At 44.9% G+C, this 23,180-nt stretch overlaps 1 protein-coding gene across 3 annotated transcripts in view; it reads right to left on the reverse strand.

The window, feature by feature from the left end:
* Positions 1-23,180, reverse strand: part of LOC138299441 (inactive phospholipase C-like protein 2) — a 469,418-nt gene that overhangs the window by 270,016 nt on the left and 176,222 nt on the right. The window lies entirely within an intron of this gene.

Here is a 23,180-nt window from a genome sequence, read left to right on the forward strand (position 1 = left end):
GGAAGGTGGCTGGATATGGAAGTAGCAACCGCAGAGATTACAGATTGCCCTTGTGTTTTGCCCTAGGGCAAAGGGAGTCAGCACAATGAGCCTTTGTGTGTATTTTAAAAATAAGTGAATTCTTGCTAGAATAATGCAACTGCTGTCAGGTTGAACCTTGTCCTCAAAACTGCTGTGCGGAGAAATCACTGGCAAGCTCTCTGGAAGCTTCAAAAAGCACAATCTTCCTCCCACCTCCCCTCCTAGGTGCCAAGCTTGGCACGCGGAGGCTGTTGCATATGCCGGCTTTGTCGCTGTAGCGCCTAATATGTAAAAACACATAAGCGCAGGAGCCCAGAAATGTCCTTATGAGACCCCTGCTGGTGCTGGTGAATGCCAGAGTTGCCATCTCGGACCTCCTTCTTCCACCAGCCTGCCTCTCTCTTTACCTCAGTCTTGCAGGTTCTTTTCCATCCATCATGTCTCCAGCTGTCATTGTAAGTCTATCTTCCCCCTCCACACTCTGCCCTTTTCTGGCTTTCCCTCTCTTGCTCTGGGTTAAAATCTAATGAAATATAATATTTCCTGGTGAGCAAAGAATGAGTGCTGGTGCGACCAACATCAACCACGGGCACAAATTCAGCACTGCTTGGCACTGCCTGCAAACATAGACGTCGATGCCAGCCAGGGGCTTACTTAGGGGTGACAGGGTACCAGAATTCCTACTGACAAGGAATAACTTTTCAATCCTGGGCTTAATTTGGCAATATAGCTCTGGCAAGCTGCCTACATAGAGCCTGTCGGACCACTCTACATGGTGGTCCGGTGCCACTATGAGGGGCCTTCTGTGTTAATGACAGCTGTGTTCTATACTGCCACTGGTGTCTGGGGTGATTTATTTTCATGACAGTGGGGTTCTAGCCTACAGAGAGTGTCTGGTACCTTCAATTTCTGGCCTGCTAACACTGTTCAGACCGTCTCTTGGCCTGGACATCGGTTCATCATAATGTTGGCGGTAACAGAACTGTAATCACACAACTTTTGACACGTGATGACTTCATATGTCCTATTCTTAGCTCTTCAGCCACTTCAGTATCAGCTGCTGAGGGGTGCTTAGAGGCTTTAAAAAGGACCCGATAAGCCTGGCAAGTTTTTGTTCTAGGTGTGGCCATGAGTTCTTGACCCTGTGAGTTTCAGTAGCTATGGATTTGCCAGTGTACAAAAATGAAAGCCAGGTGTGGCCGCGGTCTCTTGCTAGTCTTAGGTCCAAATCTGTATTGACAGTGGGGCCCAGGCCTACCTGCAAGTGGAGGACCCTCTTATTTAATAATTCTGACGAGCAACAAGTGATCGAAGCCCTCAGTTTCATTCACATTACGGTTCTGGCTCACAGCCACTGCCAGAAAGCTCAGATTCAATAACAGTGGCCTTCTGTCCTACTAGTAACACCAAGGTGCGGCCATATTCATGCCAGTGTGGTTCTAGGCTACTACCAATGGTTTGGGCAATTGGTTTTAATGACAATATAGATCTGACTTTCTGTGTCAGGGCTTTTGGCTCTGGCCTGATGGAAGTATCTCGACCCTTAGATTTCATAGCATGGGGAAGGCCAACTGAAGCCTCTGTCCTGCATGGTGTGAACCTTCAATCACAAAAACCGAGACCTCCCCGCCTTAGTGATCATTCTAAAGGAATTCAAATATGTTTCTTAGTATGTCATCTTATCCTTTGAAGCACAGTCCAGCTCTTGGCCTTCTTCAATGGTCCCATTGACTTTAATGGAGTCTCACGGCTGGAAGTCATTTCAACTTTTGGTTTAAATGCTGTGAGCTGAAGAGGGTTCGTACTCTGAGATGGCACCTCCTCCAAACGTAACCAACTTGTTGAACCCAGTACAGAGTAGGGCTGATGTGATTCTCCATAGAAGCCCCTCAGTTATGGGCTGGGCTGAGGAGCCTCCTTTGGGCTGTCCGCTCAGATGATGGTATGACTGAGGGGTCTCTTTCAAGCACCCTAATGTCCTCTTGGATGCAGCGTGCAGGGAGTAGAGAGTTGTCACCTCCAAGACCCACGGTGTTTCTCCAGTTTCCAGGCGTGAGCTGTCTATTTTCCATTGCTGGTTATAGCTGTCAGAGAAAATTCACCAGCAGCTGAATCCGACTACAAGAGTGTTTAGGAATTCAAAACTGTACTCGAGTAGTTTTTAAAAAATAAGGAAAAAAGGTCAAAACTATTCCTTTTGCAGCACAATTGGCTGAATTTCATTAAACTGGATAATAGTAAAACCGTTTATCTGAGGTGCTTAGAAACAGCATAAATGAGATATTAAGGGGCATATTTATACTCTGTTTGCGCCAAATTTGCGTCAAAATCTTTTACGCAAATTCGGCGCAAACCTAACACTATATTTATACTGTGACGCCCGAACCCGCGAACGTCAAAAGACAGCAGTGTGCATCATTTTCTGGATGCGGGAAACTGCCTTGTGTTAATGAAATGCAAAGTAGGCGTTCCCGTCCAAAATATGACTTTAAGGCCTGTGAGCCTTATTTTTACTCCTGCGTCATTTTGACGCAGAGGAGGGGGCGGGCCTTAAAAAATGGCACCCAGACTGATTTGCTCTGTTTTTTAATGCCTAGGTGAGGGCAGGCGTTAAGGGACCTGTGGGCTCATTTCCATGGTCTCTGACCATGGAATCAGTCCACAGGTGCCCTTCCTTGCACCCAGTGACACCCCCTGCCACCCTCGCCCACCCCTGGAGGACACCCATGGAAGGGGGGACCCATCCCAGGTAAGTAGAGGTAAATATATATATATATATTTTTTTTTGTAAAGTGGCTTAGCGGGGCCTAACTTGCCCCCCCCCTATATGCCACTGCGCCCAATGGCCGTGCCCAGGGGACTTAAGTCCCCTGGGCACGGCCATTGGCCAGGGGGGCATGACTCCTGTCTTTTCTAAGACAGGAGTCATTTCAATGGGGGTTGTGCGTCAAAAAATGGCGCAAGTCAGGTTAGAGCCATGATTTTTTACTCTAACCTGACTTGCACCATTTTTTGACGCACAACCCCCATTCTTCCCTACGTATGCGCTGCCTGGTTAGTCATTTTTTTTTTACTCTAACCAGCCCGCAGCGCCGGCTAACGTCAATCCATAAATAAGGCGTCCGCCTGGTGCGTTGGAATGGCGTTAGCAGGCGGTACATTTTTTTACGCAAACAAGCGCTGGCGCTGGTTTGCGTCAAAAAGTATAAATATGGGCCTAGGCGTTATCTAACAAAAATAAGTTCTGATGAGGTAATGAAATATCATACATCGGGTTCTCTGGAGTATCAAAGAGCTTAGTTCTCTACACCAGCAAATCAAGTATGTGTATCTAGAAAGTGAAGTTCCACTCCCAATTAACTGCTTTCAGGGTTGAATGGGGCTAAGGAGCTCTGAGTTCATCCCTCTTTGAAAGTTATAGGTGGAACCGATAATGACCCGGATCCGTGTCTTCAGGAAGTGGAGGGGTTTGTGGTGGTGCTAGGAGGAGTCTTGCGAATGTTGGACAGACAGCCTTGTTCTGCACACGCCCTCTTAAATTTGAGCCATGAAGGGCCTATCCCCTAAGACTGATGCCTACGGTACGTATGTAGGGGATAAAGTGATTGTGTCCCCTAAGTGGAGCATAAGTCCGATCCTTTACATCTAATCCTGGAAACAGTGTTCTCCATCTCATCAAAGCCCGTATTGGGGAAGGGCTGAAACTGGTCCTCTTACCCCCTCGCACACTCCAAGCCCTTGGGCCTTGTTAAGCACCAACCTTAACTTTCTTAGCCTTGCCTACACACCGGGGGAATTTTTACTAAGCTAAATTCCTGTAACCAGAGATGGCCCTAGAATAGTTGCTAGCAATCCCCCTAGGTGACCCACACAATCAGTAACTCTCTCTATATATAATTTTTTTAAAGGAGGGTTTTTCCATTAATTTGGTGGCCCCTTAACTTGGCAGCCTAGGCAGCCGCCTTGCTCACCTATATGGACACACCCATAAGGAACTAGGGTTGCCAACTTACCCTCCTTGGGTGTTTATCTCAATGCACACAGATTCAACCCCTCCTGCACAGGCTTTACTAGTTAATGCATGAAGTAGCACTACATGTCCTGCTTCTATCACCATGGGTGATGATTCCTTAGCGCCAAGAAGCTTCGGCTTTGGTATGCTTCACAAGTAACTCCTTTAATAATATAAACAGCAAGAACGTTTTGTTAAATGAGGCCCTTGAGCTCAGTCTCGGTGAGTCCTTTCTGCAGCCACAGTTTACACCCATGCCGGTCCGCCGCCATTTTGAGAGTTCACCTAGCGCCCATCGCCTCATGTGACTCGAGCACAGACATTCTAGGCTGGCTTCCCTTTTGTACTCTCTGCCAACATCCCCAGGGCCTGTTGCTCCTTTAAGCTTTAAGGATCTATCCGGTGTCCCTGCTCTTCCTAGCAGCTGCCTCCGTCTCCTTTATTCAAAGTGTTTGAGCCGCTTACTTCCTGTGGACGGCTCTGCCCCGCTGGGACAAGAATGCTGTATTTATGGAGCGCGTTGAATACAGAGCAGTGCGCGGTCTTTGCGCCTGCAGAGCTGCAAGCCCCGGTGCCTTTCCGGGACAGATTCATAATTAATCCGCGGCCATTTGTCTCAACTCGTTCGTAGTCTTCACATGAAAATGTTCCGAATCCATTTCTCACTAAATCATAACTAGGCGCTATACTACTCCTCCTGTCATATAATGATCACCCGGATGGCTCGAATTATTCGGCTGTATTAAAAGCTAGGCTGGTGCATGAACAAGATGCGTGCATAGAAGCGCCACCCGCTGTCTCGCCGTCAATAGATAAAACACAGATTAACACATCACAGCGGGACTCGAGAGTTGGAGTCACCAAGCCACCTGAGCATGTACTTGCAACTCGCACGTGCCGCTGACATTATTTAGACGTTCAGTCTATTTATTCCCACATAATATTACCCCTTCCAGTTGTTGTATTGGGTTAAAGTAAAGGTTTCCCAATGGGCAGCTAGTGGGTGTTCCATAAGCAGGGGGGCTCAGGAAAGTCCACTTCACCTCGATCCGGGTCATCTCCGACACGTCTTCCGGTGCTTTCATGGGACAGCACAATGCATTTTGGGTGTCGAGTCTTAATTTAGCGCAATTGAGCGAAATAGGCTAGCTACATAGCAATAATTTGTAGTTTAAAAGTAAAGGAGTAGAAGCAATGTTGATAACATGGAGCAGGTTGATTTACATTTTTTTCTCTTTTTTTTCATGGCATTTTCTCACCCTGGAAGCGGTGCAGGAGTTACTCCTGTTAAGAGTAACTCCCTTTATCAGAGTGGGAATGAAATGGAAAACTCTAAAATGAGGTCCGGGAAAAGTCTTCGTCATTGATAAACATGTTTTCCAGTGGACAAAAAAGTAAAAAGTTTCAACTGGGCATATGCCACACACTTTTATACATTTTTGTAAATACTGCTTCCTGATATGCGGAAGAGAATTACAACCAAATCCCGAGAAATTCGACAATATGCATCTCAAATTTCCTAATAATTATATTTATTCCAGTATAAAACCTAGATTACAAATTACACAGTGCAAACCAAAAACAAGCATTTGCAACGCAATGGGTCTCACGTTTGCTTGGGTAAGAGCTATTAGCATTTTAAATTCATAGCTGGACTTTTCTTGCCACATAAATTGGTTAACTCTGCCTCATAATTTTGTCTTTTCCTGCCATATAATTCCAGTGGCCCTATATACAACCAAAGCACTTCAATATGCCTTCTTCCTCTATCTGCAGCAAAAAATAAAAATTTTACCATTTAGCATCCTAATTTAAATCTGCCATGCTAATTCCAATAGACTATCACTTTCACCACTCCATCATCAGAGTTGCTGGCTGGCTAACACAATTCCCCAACTAAAGGCGCAAGACAGCCACAAGGAGAAATAAACTAGGATGGTCACCCAAACATATCAAGATTGTTCAAACAGTCATAGCGTAATAAGAATGTAAAATTGGCCTGAATCACAGTCATAATTGTAATAAGGAGAGATTATTAAAACATGTACAATTATCATACAAACCTTTATCAGAAATAAACCTTTGCATTACACTGTAATGCTCAAAACAGCCCCAAGAGGGCACCATAACAAAAATATAATTTGTAAGAAACAAGGTCATGTAATCATATTGTTAGTCCCTAGAAGGCATAACCCAGTGAAAAAAATAGGAGAAAGTAATGCAGTGTAACCATAATTAGCCCCTAAATAGCATAGTGCATTACACATTTTCAAGGCTAGCAGACTTAAAAGTTCCAGCCATGAGAGAACATAAACAGATAATGAATGGTGGCAGGGGTTATTATTTTGAAAATCTCACTAATATAGTTTGGGGACCCAGAGATGACGTAGACAAAAGGAGCACATTGTGTTCAATGTTTTGACAGTGGTTCCATTGTCCTATAACCACCACGTGCTTTGTTATAAGCAAAAATGTTTTGTAAATTAACACTCTGCAAAGCATTATGGGGCAGGTTTTTGCCACAAATATTTTAGAATGTTGATGACTGTAATACCTAGAACAGACCCTAGAGGACACCACAATGAAAATAACATTTGTAAGAAACACGGTCATGTAACTATATAGTTAGCCCCTAGAGGGCATAACCACACAAAAAGAAAATGGCAGAAAGTAATGCAGTGTAACCATATACTTATCCCCTAGAAAGTTTAGTGCATTACACATTTTCAGGGGTAGCAGATTTATACCAATGATATTCCAAACAAGGCCTTAAAACACAAACTACCCAGCACTGTAAAACAAAAGTTCCAGCCACAAGAGTGCTTAAAAAGACACTGAATGGCGGGAGGGGTTATTATTTTGTGGTCTCTGGTAACCTAGTGTGGGGACCCAGAGATGACCTCGACAGAAAGAGTGTGTTGTGTTGAACGTTTTGGTGGTGTTCCCATTGTCTTAGAGCCACCATAGGCTGAGTTATGGGGGAAAATGTGTTGTAAAAGGAATTTGGGGTGAGTTTCCATAGTGCAGTGAAAATTGTAGTATGGGCTTTCCCGCTGTTTCTGTTTTACGTAAAGCATTTACCAATTTAAGGTGTTTTAATGGGAGAGCCACAAGAAATAACTCTGATTAGGTAATTGTGAACAATGTGACCTGCGCACTAATACCGCAGATTGAGTTCACGCTGTTGTGCCTGTTCGCACTGTGAGTGCCATGTCCACCATGAAGCACAAGGGGAGAGACAAAAGAAAACAAAATAGTTCTCCCATGCTGAAGTATATCGTCAATCGTGCAATATTCCATGTAACAGGGGCAGTCTGCAAGGCATGACTAAAACAGCCTCAAGGCGGAAGAAACGTAAAGCATTTACCAATGACATCAAGTGATTTTCGAAAGGCAAGCAAAGGAACGAATGAAAGTGATGGGCGTTGGATGGCCGTGGTTAAAAGTCCACAATACTTACAATAGGTCAAAGCACTTGCACGCTCAACCTAACCATAACCGCGTAATGTACACTGACATGGGCTACTTGGGAGCTTGGGGCACAAGGTGACAATGCCACAGTCAAAGCTCCCTCACACTTGGTTTCTTACAAATACTGGAGCCCTCAAACGCCAGATTCTGTCCGACACAAAGTTGGCTTATCTTCTCCGAGGGTTCACAAATGTACTCTCCATTGCCCCCTACTTTCTCACCTGCTTGGGCGGAGGCACAGAAACACCTCTCAGCTTCATGCCCACAATTATAGGGTGTGGAGGAGACATGCCTTCTCTGTCTTTCACGTCCCCTCAAAGTTTGTGGCAATGCCAAACAACTCTGACTTCCTATGCAGGACTGAAACCTCCCCAGAAGAGTGAGGCACAATGAAACACACAATGTTTAGCTCTATATTGCAGCGTGGCAGAGCAAGGCACTGTCTGTATCCCAGTAAATGCTGGTGTAAAGTCTCTAGCATTCTAAGTACAAAGCAACCTGTTTGAGCGAAGCTAATGGGAATTATAATGACAACAGAAACAGCAGGAGATTTTTCAATCTATTTTGTGTTTGTTTGGCATCACTGGTAGATTGTGTCCCAACAATGCTACCTTCCTGGATCTTATGGAAGCCATGGCCCTGTCACAACTGAACACTAAAGTTACCCCAAATGTGTCAATCTCAGGATGAAAAACACCATAGGGTTCCAGTTGAGGAAGAATCCCAAACCAGTGCCACTGTGAAAAAGACGGTGCTGCATACAATCTTCATAAAAGATGGCAATTTTATTAAGTTAAGCAGGATAGATAGATAGATAGATAGATAGATAGATAGATAGATAAATAGATATTCACAGGAACAGCCAAGGAGTAACACATTCTACACTATACATTCTACATTAAAGCCACAACCCCATATTAGAGATACCACACACCTCCCCCCCCAATACATTATAAAAACTGAATACCACATAGGTAACTACACTTACAAGAATTACAGTAGACATATGTGTTATGATAATATGGAAACTAAACATAATTGTCTTTCATGTTTTTGGGGGACACTATTCCATTTACTCCTCCTCAGCAATGGCAAATCACTTGTCTTTCAAGGTCCTTTCGAGATGGTGGCCCTGGAGAAACAATGGTTATTCTATTTAAATTCCAAAGGTGATTATCGTTCAATTTTACCGCATTGTGAAGCAATTTAGTTACCTTAAATGAATGGGAGAACTTAGATATCACGTGCCTTGTTTTTACCAAAGTCTCGAGGATGCCTAGAAAGGTACGCGCCCTAACAGTTGCAGGAACAATGTAAAAAAACATTGGGTTGAATTTTTCGTCAACACCCAGCAACACTTACCGCAAGGTGGAAAAGAGCAAGGTTTCTTTGCAGGCACTACTCCTTCCCTTTTGTTGAAGGCTTGCACTGTCGTTGGCTGGGTTCTTTTTTTCCGTACGCATTCAAGGTTATAATATGTTCGTTGCCTTATCCTGAATGTCAACCAACGAGCAGTGTTGGGATGTTTCTTCAGAAGGGTGATCCTTTTTAAACTGAAGGTGTACCGTAATGGTATTCCTTCTACTGATCTCGGCACAGCCAACAGGGTCTTCACCAAGCTTGTCGCCAATGTGGAAAAGACGGTGCTCCAGACAAAGTTCATAGATGACAATTTTATTAAGTTATACATATCGTCTCATCCACGGGAATAGCCAAGGAGTAACTGACTCTCTAAGGGCTGAGCTGACACAACATTTGGTTCCTATGTTCTACATCCTACACTCAACATTCTACATTAAAGTCACAACCTCATATTTAAGATGCCACACACTCCCTCTTGAAAACATACTAAGATCATTTTGTTACCTTTTCTTGCAATATGCTGCCCTCTTGTGGCCTATTTCAGTAGGTCCTTAAGGCAGTAGTGTACAACCGCCTTACTGTGACACCAATCTGCCTCTCCACAGACATCCCAAGGTAAAAAAGGTCTCAATGAAACTTCTGACTACTCTTCCTCGGACAAGCAGACACTATGGATGCAATAGGCTTCCTCTAATCAGCGGCTGAGCATAACTAAGGCGTTTGAACTGGCCCACAGTGCAAAGTGGAGGGACCTGTCCTGTACCTCTCCACCCCAACTGCGACTCAGAGCCACTGCAATCAAAAACTTGGATAACAAACCAGGATGTGGTGGGGAGCAGGTTTGCAGAAGCCAAATACTTAGGAGGGCATTAAGCATCGGGTTGATCTCAACTCTACAAACAGCACTGCAATGCAGAAGGTAGAGAGAGGCCCTGTGGTGTAAGCCATTACAGGAAGACAGGGAAGCACCGTTAAAAGGAAGAGCAATTTTACAAACTCAATTGAAGGGGCTCAGGAGGTAGGCAAGGTACATGAGACAAAGGACTTTCTGTCCCTCTAAAATGGCGGTGGGACAGTGTATATATTCTTACAAGGTCCACATATCTGGGAGCAATGAAGTGATGTACATGGAAGCAACAGATGTGGCAGGGGGGCACCACTCTCATAGTTCCTTGTTCCACACATAGCAGCTCATGTGCGTCACTTTTTGTCCTTTGCATTCTGGTCCTTGCAGTCCTGGGTTTCTAATGGAACGGTAAAGAAGTATTAGAGTGCACAGAGGGCGCGGTTAGAGATGGCTTGTGAGGCACAGTGGTGGGGTGTCATTAATCACTCTGGGGACTAGAGCAGTCCAAAGTTGTTAAGTTTTTGTTTTGCATACTTCACTGAACTGCTATGGAAAACTGTGACCTTTGGTTACACTTTGATATATTTGAGTGGACATTATGACTTTTGCAACAATTTGAGTCTCAAAAAAGTAAACTTACATAGAGAGAAAATCAGCATTTAGTTTCTCCCTTGTATAGTTGATATTTCAGTGAAAATGATCTTGCAGTCCTAAATTATGGCAATAATCCATGCACAGGTGAAAGTGTATTTAAACCCTGAAATTTCCAAACTTTGAGAAGGGAAAAATCAAGGGTTTTCCAAAACTTCACCAGTGTTAAAATACATACCCACCCCAATAGGGACGAAGTTAAGAACGGCATTATCAGCTGATTAGACTTTACTTGAAAAAATCCGTTCTCGGTCCTTTCCTGAACTGAGGAGCAAGGGGCCAAGTCTGATGAGCGGACACATCCTTTCCCATTTCTAGGAACAGAAGGCAGTTTCTTTATCTCCACCCAGCAATGCCGAGGATACTTGTGCGAATGTGTTGTGAGCAAGAGCCAGTGCTTAATTTGTGCCAGTGGTTGAGGTGGTGGCCATCAGCACTCATTTCTGGGCCCAGAATTTACTGTTCATTAAAAGGACTTTCTAAAAGAGCAGAGAGGGAGAAAAGTTAGAATGAAGGAGGGCCAGAGACAAACAGTGACAAAGGTATAAAGCGGGGGGGGGGCTTGAATATGAACCAACTAAAGATGGATGAAGAAGCAGTTCAACATAGGATGGTGGGAAAAAAAGGAATGAGATGGGATCAAGGCGAGGAAGCTTTGATGTTCGGCAACCCTGGCATCAGGCACTACCAGCAACAAGGTCTAAGAAAAACTTTGAGCCCGTGCACTTCCATTTTTTTTTACAAATAGAGCATTGGCGATAGCCCCGGGTGCAAAGGAACCTGCAACAAACACAAAGCAAAGGGGCAAACAGAGTAAAGCCAGAGACAGAGTAGTTCCTGTGGTATTTACAACAGGCTGGCCTGGCAGTTCTCTCCCACTGTCATATTCTGCGTTTATTTGTTTAAGAATTCTCTGGGTACTGGAAGAGGTAATATATAATAAAAAATCCCATTTCGTGCGCTGAAAGCAGCCCATTAAGACATAAAACCATGCTCGCAGTTTCAATTAAACAGAAATAACATAATCTCTTTGTGGCACTTAAGTACATTTCGGAAATGAGACTTTGAGAGAAGCCCGGTGCCGCCTGCTTGGCTCACTGAAAGTCTGAGGTACACCACGGAGGCCGATCTAGACTCGTTCTTAAAATGCTCAGGTTTTCTAGATCATATGCCGATTCAATACTCCATGTTCTCGGAATTTACAGCTAACCGTTTCTTTTCTTAGGTGCTTGTGTTTTCTTCTGTCCAGAAGGTCCTCTTCTCAATCTTCTTCTGGTCCAGGGTGGGAAGCCATTTTTGGCTCCTTTCACCCAAGGACTCGAGGCATACTTCAGGAGGAGGTGTCAGATGTTGGCATAGGTGAGCACAACTACTGACATCACGGGCACACGAGTGATACTGCATGCACAGTGAGTATGCCCATGGATTGAGGCTACCTCTCAAAACTTTAAGCCAAGGCTCAGAGAAAGTCTCAAAGTAAGGTACCAGCTCAACCCAAGACAGGGTTCTTTTCACAAAGGGCACCTTTTGTGTCCCACGCACACACAGCGCCAAGAGGTGCTGATATGAAACCTTGCTCTGGACTTCTACAAGGGGAATGTGGGGAGGAGAACGTTGCTCTGCAGTGGGAGATTATTTATTAACTGAGAGAGTCGTCCAGCCGTTGTTGGACAATTGACTGCTGCAGCCTGCAGTACACCTGGTCTTACCTTCAACTCCATCTGTCTTGCTTACTACGACCCCCAACAACCTCTCACAGATTTTGATCAAAAGTCATATCCTGTTCAGTCTTCTACAGTGATTGAAAGCCTTTATTGACCCAAGGCTGTTGGGATGCAGCTATGAAATGAGGCGATGGTTACAGGTTGCAAAGAGGACTCTTTATCCAAATCAGGTTCTGCATCATGACTGGAGGTAAAAATCTGTGATAGGGACAATGCACCAAAGGCCTAATGATTTATGACAGGAAACATGCTAGTGACCAAGGGATTTTTTGATATTGATGGGTCACATGGGACAGCATAATTTGTGTTGTACACAATGTTGCAAAAACCCATCTTGTGCCCAAACATTAGTGGCATACACAAAACAACAAAGACGTAAGTATATTTAAAAATTGCAACTTAAATCCAAGAATTTGTGGCATACACAGTACACTAATGACTGAAGGATCTGTGATAACCACGATCTACTCTAGACCTAAGCAACTGTGAAATCCACAATTCAGCAATGACCTATGAATTTGTGATATCGTCGATGCACTAAAGCAGCAACCATTTCTGACATTGATGCTACAGCAGAAAGTCAACTATTTGTGACACTGTTGATGCTCTACCAACCCAACCATTTATGACTTTTACGGTGCACTTCAGGCCAAATACTGAACAACCACTAAATGCTCAAAGATCTTTGGCAGATGGTGTATCAAGAACAATATTTAATTAAACTGAACTCATCCGCAACTTAAGTGTTTGTGATGAACTACAATGGACCCAATAACTAGTGACACAGAACACACCAGTGAACTATGAACTTGAGATATTGACAACAATTTCTAAGTGGCATCTAAATATATAATATTAATAACACAAAGAAACCAAAGAATTTGTGACATGATTGGTGACACCTATATGCACAAGGATTTGTGACTCTGGCACCGCTTGAGAGAAATAAGATTTTGTGACAGCATGATTTGTGACACCAATGTATACTGTGAAATCAAGGATTTATGACTTTTACAACACTTGAAGGATCTTGGAATTTGTGACAAAAAGACGCATGGAATGCAAAGTTGGGTGGCATTGACAGTGCCCCCACAGTGCTTGATTTGTGAAAAAAGGTAAGTGCCAGGGCCTTTCTCAGGAGGGCCACTGCAGCTTGTGCCACCCATTGTCCCTGCCCGCGATGCCAATGACAGTAACAGCCCAACTGCTAACCATCAAGCTCCTACAATTGTAACAATTTAGACTAGTCCAAGCCACTCAAAACTAGAAGAATGGTGTGGGCCGCCGGGGTCCATCATTTTTAATGCAAATTGAAATATTAAAAATTGTGTTGTGCTCATTTCAGAATTAGACAATAGTGCCACCACATTGTGAACTGTTATAGATACCAGTGTTTAGAATGAAGTTCCGGGGATGAGCACCCAAAACCACCGGTTCAAACTGAGCACTGGTGCTCCAGATATGTAATAGTTTGTCTCTTCCATTTCCAGGGGCGTAACAGAACGTAAGGGGGTCCTCCTGCAAAGTACCTCTAGGGGGTGGCTCCCTCCTAAACCCAGTCAGGGAGGGGCCTGCTGCCTGTGCACTGTGCTGAGGGGTTGGATCTCAGGGCCACCCTGCAGTGCAAGGGCCTTTGCTACGCCACTGTCCATTTCTATCAGTGATGCTAGAGTGGATGCAAGAAACCAATTATGTAACAATTGCGTCACCTACAATTACCCGGAAACCAGATGATTTGTGGCACCAACAAAAACACTAGGGACCCATTTATTTGTGATGTCTGTGACACATAAACCCTCAAAGTATTGTTAAATTAATGAATTCCTAATGACCTCTAAATATACGATTTGCACGATGCACCAGAGACCGCATGAGTTGTAACTCTGTAGAAGCACTAGAGAGCCAACGATTTGTGTCCGATGACACACCAGGGATCCAAACTCCTGTCACATTAGCAAAGGTCCTAAAGGGCTGTGATACGAACAACACACGGGGGGGGGGCTCTTATTTGGTCCTAAATGGCATCATGTTGACAAAAAATAGAACATCGATGATGCATCAGAGAGCTATGGACTTATGGCAGATAACTCACCAGGGACCCAAAGAGTTGTCATCAAGGCCCTAAGATCACTAGAAGGCCAGTGATATGTGATCGACAATGCGCAAATACTTGTCAGATCAACAAGGCTCAGGACCATAACAACACGTGATACACGCGCCACGCTGGGGCTCCAGAGACCCAATGGAACAGTTTTTATGTCACACCACACACATGGATTAAACGACTTTGGACATCGATGGCCAACAAGAGCCCCAATCAACTGTGAAAGATTTCATGTCGCAGAAACTCAAACTGCCGCCGTGAGACTACTGAACGAAAACAGGGAAGCCCGCACATCCCCTGTGAAGAAATACTGACAGGAAGCCTTGTCCAAGATTTGTTAAACCCGCCTGGGGCTTCCCTGGGGTGGGACCGGACACGCCACTGCCGCGCATGTCATGCGGAGGGGCAGGGAGGACGGCGTCAGATTCCCATGCGAGGCCTTCACAGAGATGACAAGGGCGGCTCATGGCCACGAATAAGGCCGCAAAGTACGAAATCCCTGAGCTGTGGCCTCTGGGGCTCGCGCGTGCGTCATGGCTGCCAAACCCATTCAAAGTCTGCGGGGCCGCAGCAAGACGTGCGGTGCCCAGAAGCCAGGAAAGAGCGGGAAGAGGCGACTCCACGTCTGTAACAAAGTAGAACGCTTCAAGCAGCCGGCAGCCGACCTCTCACTCTTTGTAAAGAACAAACTACACACACAGATATTAATAACTTACTTTTCCCTAGGACTCTTAATTTAATAATCTTGTGGCTTCGGTTCAGTGCACTCCTCACTTCTGCACTCTCGTCATCAGCGGCATAGCAATGTTTCAGTGGGCCCTATCGCAAGCAAGAAAGAACGCCCCCATCACTTGGTTTGGTGGTAAAAAAAAACGCAATTATGAGGGTGCAGTGGGCCCCTAACACGTGTAGGTGCGGTGCCACAGAACCTGCTGAACTACCGATTGTTCGGCCCCTGCCCAATATCAACCGGACTACTACATCAACCTGGTCATCACATGAACTCATTTCTGCCCATTTTATCCACCTCAGGAGGATGTATGGTTAATTATGCCCTGTTGTAATTACAACCTGTGCCCTGTATGATATGCATTAACCGATGGAGCTATCTAACTGGAAGGACAAATGTACTTGTTTTCTCATATTGTACCAAATGCCACGAGCGGCTTACAGGTACTTCCGCATTACACAAAACATGTCATAAATCAATAACAGTGATATACGCGCGGACAATAAAGCTCGATTCCAAGCAGACTGAGACATCTGTTAGGCAGTACTTAGCCTCTTCGCAATAGTAATTCACTGTTCAGAATGATTTCCCCAAATAATCAGCACGTGAGCTATACACAACTTAAGCCCGGAATCTGAGGGTTACTGGGACTACCCCGTGTGTTGAATTGTCCTACAACCACAGCCTTTTGATCGCTGGAACGTGGTAGATAATCTAACCATCGCCTTTTTTTCAAACACTAAGAAATATTATCCTTTTAAACTAGGAAACAAAATATTTTGGTTAGATGAAAGCATTTGATTCCACTATACAAAGCCGTGACACTGGGTACTACATGTAATTGTACAAACTACAGCTACAAGGGACCTAACCTAGCAGAAAAGTTTGTGAAATCGGCGGAGACAAAAGGAGGAATTTCCGCTCTATATGGCATCCGTGTGCGAGCAGCCACCCTGCTCCCATGCCCATTCAGCTCATGCTGATCTAGGTTTATGGAGATTCATTTAGCTGATTGCAACTAGAACCTCCGCTGGCGAGGACAATAAGGAGCAATTCCCATAGCATAGCAGGTAGAGAAACACATCATAAACTGGCATATAATTGGTATCTTTATCCCACCAAATGTAACAAATTCTACTCCGATGCAAGCACACTTTGTCGGAGGGGGCGTGGCTTACTGGGAACTCCTAAGCATATTTGGTGGGAATGCTCGCCAGTCAAGACCTATTGGGACGAAGTCGTAACAGGCATGAAAACAATGCTAGAGCACCCGCTGCAAGCAAACGTCCCTCCTCTACTCCTGAGACGTAGGTCCCCCGTTTTACATAATAAAGCAAAAAATGCGATCAAATCATAATATGGAATTGGGAGCTGCCAAGATGACTTAGGTGGCTTTTTAGAAAAACTGAAAACCTCACCTGTCACATCCTGGTATTTAAGAATATGGAATATTCCAAGCTGGAACGACTGTCTGTTGTTTTGATGGGCGCACAGGGGTTGTTTGAAACAATTTGGGACCCACTACCATCATTTCTGTTCTGGAGACGTCCCCAAATCGCTTGCACACGACTGAACAGGGTTTTCTAATGATCACTGCAAACTCGAGGTCGTGGTACGTCTCCTATAGGCTGTTCCTTTGCTGCATCGACAACTAAGAGGGACTAGGTCAGATGGGCTTCCTGTCCGTGGAGTGGGGGGCGTTGTTTTAAGTATCAGCAAGCTGTTATGATTTCGTTAAATGTGGCTCTATGAGTGATTCGCACTTATTTTCTGGCTGAAAATCGAATACAATTAAATGGTTAAAAGAAGTTCACAAATTTACTGCAATTCTCAGCGAAGCTTTCCTACCACCAAGCGTGCAGCACCCAAGGCTTCTTCCCAGAGGTGCACTCCTATAGCGAAATTTGGAGATGTTGTACAGATTACTGCCTTTGTAATGTATTTATGGCTGACAGAGAGTCAAACTGTGCACAAGGAGATGCCTATTTATAGTGACTACTACTCGATAATCAAATTTGTAGCGTTCTGGGAAAGTACCTCGTCAGTATCAATACGTACATACAATCTGGACATTTAAAATCGCCAAGCAAATTCTAAACTTTAGAATTTGAACACACTGAAAGTTAGGTCATTCGCATCCATTAGGAGCAACAGAGCAAGTCTGGACAACGAGCTGTTCATTCAGAATTCCACTTGGCCACTTCCAACAACAAGTAGCCACTAACTCACCCTTGGCCATTCAGAATTCTGAAAGCACTATCAGCCATTAATTCATCCCTGTTCTTGGTTCTCCAGTGCAGTCCTTCATCTGGAATGTTTGTTCCTGGCCTTAATCCCGCAGATTCAACATCTTAACTTTGGGTTGTTCAGTGTCCTCCTACTCCACGCGTTTATGGCATGCACTCAATGTAATGCTTATCTCATGAATGTGCCGTTTACCCACTCTTGATGTTTTGTTAGTCTATGTTGTGGGCAAGTCTGCATAGACCTTTGTTTAGGTTAAAGGAAACATCTGTACACTCGGAGATTGTGTTGTGTGCAAGTATTGAAACATATTTAATTCAGGACAAGTAGAAACTCTGCCCCAGTGGAGGCGCCCATGTATTCTAGATTCTGGAAGCAGCTTTGTTTAGGTCAGAGGGGACATCTGCTCCATAAGATATAATGTTGTGTTTGGATTTAGAGCAGCACCTGCCTGCACAGAGGCCATGGTTCTGAGTGCGTCGGCAGAGAACCTGCTTACCAGGTACTTATGCTGTGTCTGGACTGGCTACATCATTGGTTTAAGTGAATTGGGAAACTCTTTCTCTTGGGGGCCTTTTATTCGTTTGTATCTGGAATACATATAGCAGTGTCTGGCTTGCACCGCAGGTGCAGGTACATTCATCACCCCAGGATAAATGATGTTTTGCCTCTTGACCACTGCACCTCATCTAGCTTTATTAATTTTTGAGGCCATTTGTTGCAACCTGGCACCATCTTGTGGCCACTTGCAGTGACACAGTAAGGCAACTGCCGAAGGTGGCCTTACAGCTGCATCAGAACTGAATATAGAAGCTGCATGACAACTGTATTGAATTGTTTGTGGCTGTGCTATTGTTTGAGGGCATGCCGTAGCTCTAACGCAAGCAACCCATTTTCTATTTTTGAATGTCTGTGACCCAAGATTGGCCCTTCTTCTCCTTCCTGGTAGTGGCAGGAAACCGCTGCACAGTAGTGTAATTTTAGCTCCTTATCCGTTATGTGCCTAATTACAGCCTGGCAATGAAACACCCACCCGGGAGAGCACAGACGGCTCCTGCAGCTTTATTAACAGAATTTTAATGCGGTTGATGTAAACAAGGCGGCCGCTGCCAGCCGCGACACTACATTTCGCGCAGACTCATCTCAACATGCTGTGCCACTGTCGGCTTTGGTTTGTGCCACCAAATCATAACATAAAATCTGAGCACTCGCCTTGTGGTAGAGTAAATTTGGCAATTCTAATAATACTCATTAATCCAAGCCAAGTAATTTAATTACTTCAAAAAGACAAACATAATTACTTTCAGTTACATAATCCAGATTAAGACCAGTTACCTTTCCGAAAGTTTATTTTAATAGATTAAACTCATACATTTCCATAAAAAAATTCGAGTTATGATCTGTCAACATTTTTCCTGCCCACATCCCAAAAATCTGTTGAATTTGTGTGCAGTATAAACCAGCCCTATATTCACTCGCTGGATAAAAGAATCAAGTTCAACTTATTCTGCACAAAGACCAAAGACAGAGGCCAAAGGCCAAAAATACCTTCACAACGTGGCACAGACCAGGCAGATCAGCCTACAACCAGAAATCTACACTCAGTAGCTACACACTTAGTCCACCAGCAAACTTCAACAGGCTGAACCATGGAGGCAGAACACTGGGAGGCCAAGAGTGTTGTGTGCCTTGAGTCCAGACCCGAGATCCCACTCAGGAAAGATTTGAGATCCAAGCCTGTGAAATGCATTTAAGATTGATATTCATGGAGAACAGAGGTAGAAGCATAAAACATCTTATGTGGATCACAAACCACCTGATCAGAAACGAACTCCTCTCTCACTCAAAGTAGCCTTTCCACCCTAGCTTCGGCACTCTGAAGCAACACAAAAGGACATGTAACTCTTCATAAAACTCCGAAGTAAATAAATACTAGAAGTTTCAGAAAACTCAAGGCTTTGAAGCTCTGAACAACAAAATGTATATCATAAAACATATAGGGTGGAATAAACATTGTCCTAAACCAGTGACTGAAACAATGAAAAAAAAAGCATCGCAAATATTCCAAAATGTCCTAAAAACCAGTACAATGACAAAAGCAATCAGCACGCATTGAGTCTCGGTGCTACTCCAACTCAGTACTAGGCAGCTGCCTTAGAATGGCACCAGGAGCTGAGCTTGCTGAACCCTAGATCCACCCTGCTGCTAAGCTCCAGATCTGCAACACCAGTCTGTCAGTGTGCATCAGTGCCTGGAGCACAGGCCTCAGGGCAGCACAGCCTGTGGAGGGGGGCGCATCTCCTCTACTTTTCTAGACCATGTGTGCCAGCTGCCCTCCGCCACACTGCCAGCCCTCGGGGCTCTTCTCCTGTCTGAGTCTCTCTTCCTCCATTCCTCATGGGGTGGAAGGTTCTAGCTCCAAGAAGCCTCCGGGTCTATGTGCGCTCACCTATGCCCTCCCTCACTATTGCCTGCAGCGCACTTGTCAACACTACTGATTTAGGAGGTATGTTACCGCTTTACTGTAAGACCACAGCCTTGAAGCTCCTGTAAGCCACGTGACTGCTTTAGGGGAAGCTGCGGATTGTACCTGTTAAGAGATGTATGCCTGCTCCCTTAACCGGAAGAGAATCACCAGGAAGTCTCAAAAAGCCATGCTGCGCTTTGGCGAGTGTGCCCACAGCTCCTTCTGGGTTCATTAACTCAATGCAGCGTTGCTGATAAGAGATGTTATTGAGGATAAGGCGAGACACATTTATGTCACGTCTCATGACGTCAGCTAACCTGCAACATAGGTCATTTCATTTGCTGTGATATCAAAGGTCATGTGATGTCATCATTTTGAAACATGAACAATCCTGCCTACTTATGGTTACAGAATGGTGGTTGGCATGACTTAAGGGCTCACCCAGCTCCTTTTTCTGTGCAACAGCGTACATGTCCATGAGCAGAATAACTACAGAGCTTTTGATATTTTTGTAAGAAGCGATACAGAAAAATTGAGTATTTTTATATTTGTACCCAAAAAATAGAAGCGTTTTGGGGGAGCCACTCATGCACAAGACACACAGTAAAGATCTTCCTAGCCCCGATTTGTTGGACTTCTGCAGTAGCTCACACAACCCTTTTCGAAACTTAAGACTGAAACTCTGCACTAACCACACAACCAAACACCAACTAAACAAGAGACACAGCCAAAGAAGTCTCGTCGAGTTCAACTGGCGAACGTGCAAGATCAGCACGCAAGGGTATGTGCTACTATGCAGAACGGTACAGTACTCAGCGCTATATACGTGCAATGCCGTAAGATAACTGAGTGATGCGTAGGCAGCGGATTGCGGAAAGGGCAGTTTCGGGCAGGTGGTGAATATTTCATTGGCAAAAAACAAAGTCAGCATTGAAATCCTGAGAAGTATCTTTACACCAACATTCCAGATCACATAGATGTAAAAACGAAATATTACATGAAATGTGCAGTTATGGTTGGAAGGTCTGAAACCCCTCTGCATAGGCAGCTGGCACCGCGTGACGTGCCAGGGTTAGTGTTCTACTGCTGGGAACGGTGAAGAATGTTACCTCTCCCTTTATTCATCCATTTACGTAACCTACGCGCTTCGTCATGGCGCTTACGCACACATTTACAGTATTGAAAATACAAAACTTCAAAAAGACGAGTAAAGGTAAAGACATCAGTGATTGGTGGGGCTAGGGTGCTCCATCGCGGCATCTGAAGGAACTGAAAGCAGCGTTAGAGACGGAAAGGAAGAAGGAACCAACAAGAAGCTGCGGGTGATGCTGGAGGTTCAACAATAAACGGATACAGGAGTTAAATGTAGGCTGCGATGTAGCCCGGAAGGAAGCAGGAAGTCCAAGGAGCAGCAAAGAACAGCTGGCAAAGTGGGGAGGACATCAGCATCTTTTCACCTCGAGGCCTGTGGTGATGGATAGAGCAGTGATTCAGGGCAAAGAGCGACAGGCCTGGTGAGGCATGAATGCATGCACCCGAGGAGGGGCACCAGACAACCACTGGGCACATGAGAAGGCACTAGGACCCCGCAGCAGAGCATCCAGGTCTCGCCTCAAGGACTGGGCAGCATTCTAGAGCAAGGCAGCAGAGGAACGGGTGTGGGTATATATAAATACTTATAAATGTACCCTCTGTTATAGCGTTCTCTAATATTGCTGGTGGGGTCTTCTGCACCCATGATGTTTCCATGTTCTCTACACTGTATCCCACTCTATACACTCTTCCACTTAAAGCCACAAATGCAACAAACATTTGCAATGCAATGGGTCTCGCATTTGCTCGACTTAGAGCTATTAGTGTTGTAAAGTTCTGTCTTTTATTGCCACATAAATTGAAATTGAAAAGTAATACAGTTTTACACAAGTGAGCCGATTTAAAATACCATGAGCATGAAGGAATACACAAAAGGAAACAGAAGTTTGCTCGCCGTCAAACGTATCGGCAAATGTGCAATTATCCATGTAACAGTGTTGATGTCATTCAAAGCGCTCGACTACTGCCCAGAGAGATTCGCCTGTGTGGGAAATTAAAAAAAAGTAGTCCAGAAGCCATACGGAAAACATGGAGCCTTGTATGTTTTCGGAAGTTGGTTGGTGCGCTTGAGGAGGGCTAAACACCGGAAAACGCATGAGGTATGCATGCCTTTCACAAATTAAAGCAAGCAATTTTTAAACAGCAAGCCCACGAACCAACAAAACTGATGGGCGTGTGGTGGGCGTGTTTAAAAGCCCACAGAGAGATTACAGCAGGCTAGAGTGCTTGCGTGCTCGAACCTAAAAAGAACGATGGATTAAACCCAGATCTGTGACTGGAGGTGAATGTTTGCATTGTTCAGCCTTCTTGCTATCATCTGTTCTTTTCGCTTTTGTTGCCCTAAGTGGGAAGGATATGCCCAGACGTGGGTCCCATGCTCACTGTGCCACTGGATTCAAGCTAGCCTGGCTGATGAGGGGTGATACCCCAAAACCGGTCCTAGGATGCTTGTTTTTAGTCCAGGGAGGACCTGGCAAGGCAGTTCGGGCTGGATTGTTCCCAAGGAGAGCAGGGTCAAGACTGATTTGCATCCTGCTGGGTCCAAACTGGGGTGGGATGGTGAGCAAAAAACAATGGCTTAAACCCAGATCTTTGACTGTGGGTGAATGTTTGCATTGTTCAGCATTCCAGCCATCATTTGTTCTTTTTGCATAGTGGAGTGACACAGAGTTGGGTGGCGTAGAGTACAGCAGAGTAGAGTGCAGTCGCGTAGAGTAGTGTGGTGTAGAGTGGCATAGAGTAAAGTGGCGTGGAGTGGTACAGAGCGGAGTGGCACAGAGTGGAGTAGCACACAGTGAGCGGCACACAGTACAGTAGAGTGGTGTAGAGTGCAATAGCGTAGAGTTCAATGCCATAGAGTTCAGTGGGGGGAGTGCAGTGTTGCACAGTAGAATTTCAGAGTGCAGTGGGGTAAAGTGGAGTAGAGTGGCATAGAGGGCAGTGGTGTGGAGTACAGTGATGCAGAATAGTGTGCAGTGGTGTAGAGTGTGTCGGCATAGAGCGCAGTGGTTAACAGTAGCGTGGCATAGAGTGCAGTGGAATAGAGTGGAGTGGCGCAGAGTGGAGTAGAGTGGCATAGAGTGCAGTGGCATAGAGTAGATTGTTTCAGAGTAGAGTGAAGTGGCATAGAGTGGAGTGGTGGAACAAAGAATGCAGTTGCGTAGAGTGTCATAGAATGAAGTGGCATAGAGTATAGTGGTGTAGAGTGCAGTGACATAAAGTGCAGTGGTGCAGAGTAGATTAGAGTGGTGCACAGCGGATTGGCATACAGTGCAGGGGCATAGAGTTTAGTGTTACAGAGTAAAGTGCACTGGTGTCAAGTGTATTGGCATAGAGTGTAGTTGTGTAGAATAGAGTGTTGCAGAGTGGCATAGAGTACAGTGGTGTAGAGTGGAGTTGTGCAGAGTAGATTGGCGTGGCCTAGAATGGAGTGGTGTGGAGTGCGGTGGGATAG

This window comes from Pleurodeles waltl, chromosome 6 (genome assembly GCF_031143425.1).
Source record: "Pleurodeles waltl isolate 20211129_DDA chromosome 6, aPleWal1.hap1.20221129, whole genome shotgun sequence".
Taxonomy (NCBI): Eukaryota; Metazoa; Chordata; class Amphibia; order Caudata; family Salamandridae; genus Pleurodeles; species Pleurodeles waltl.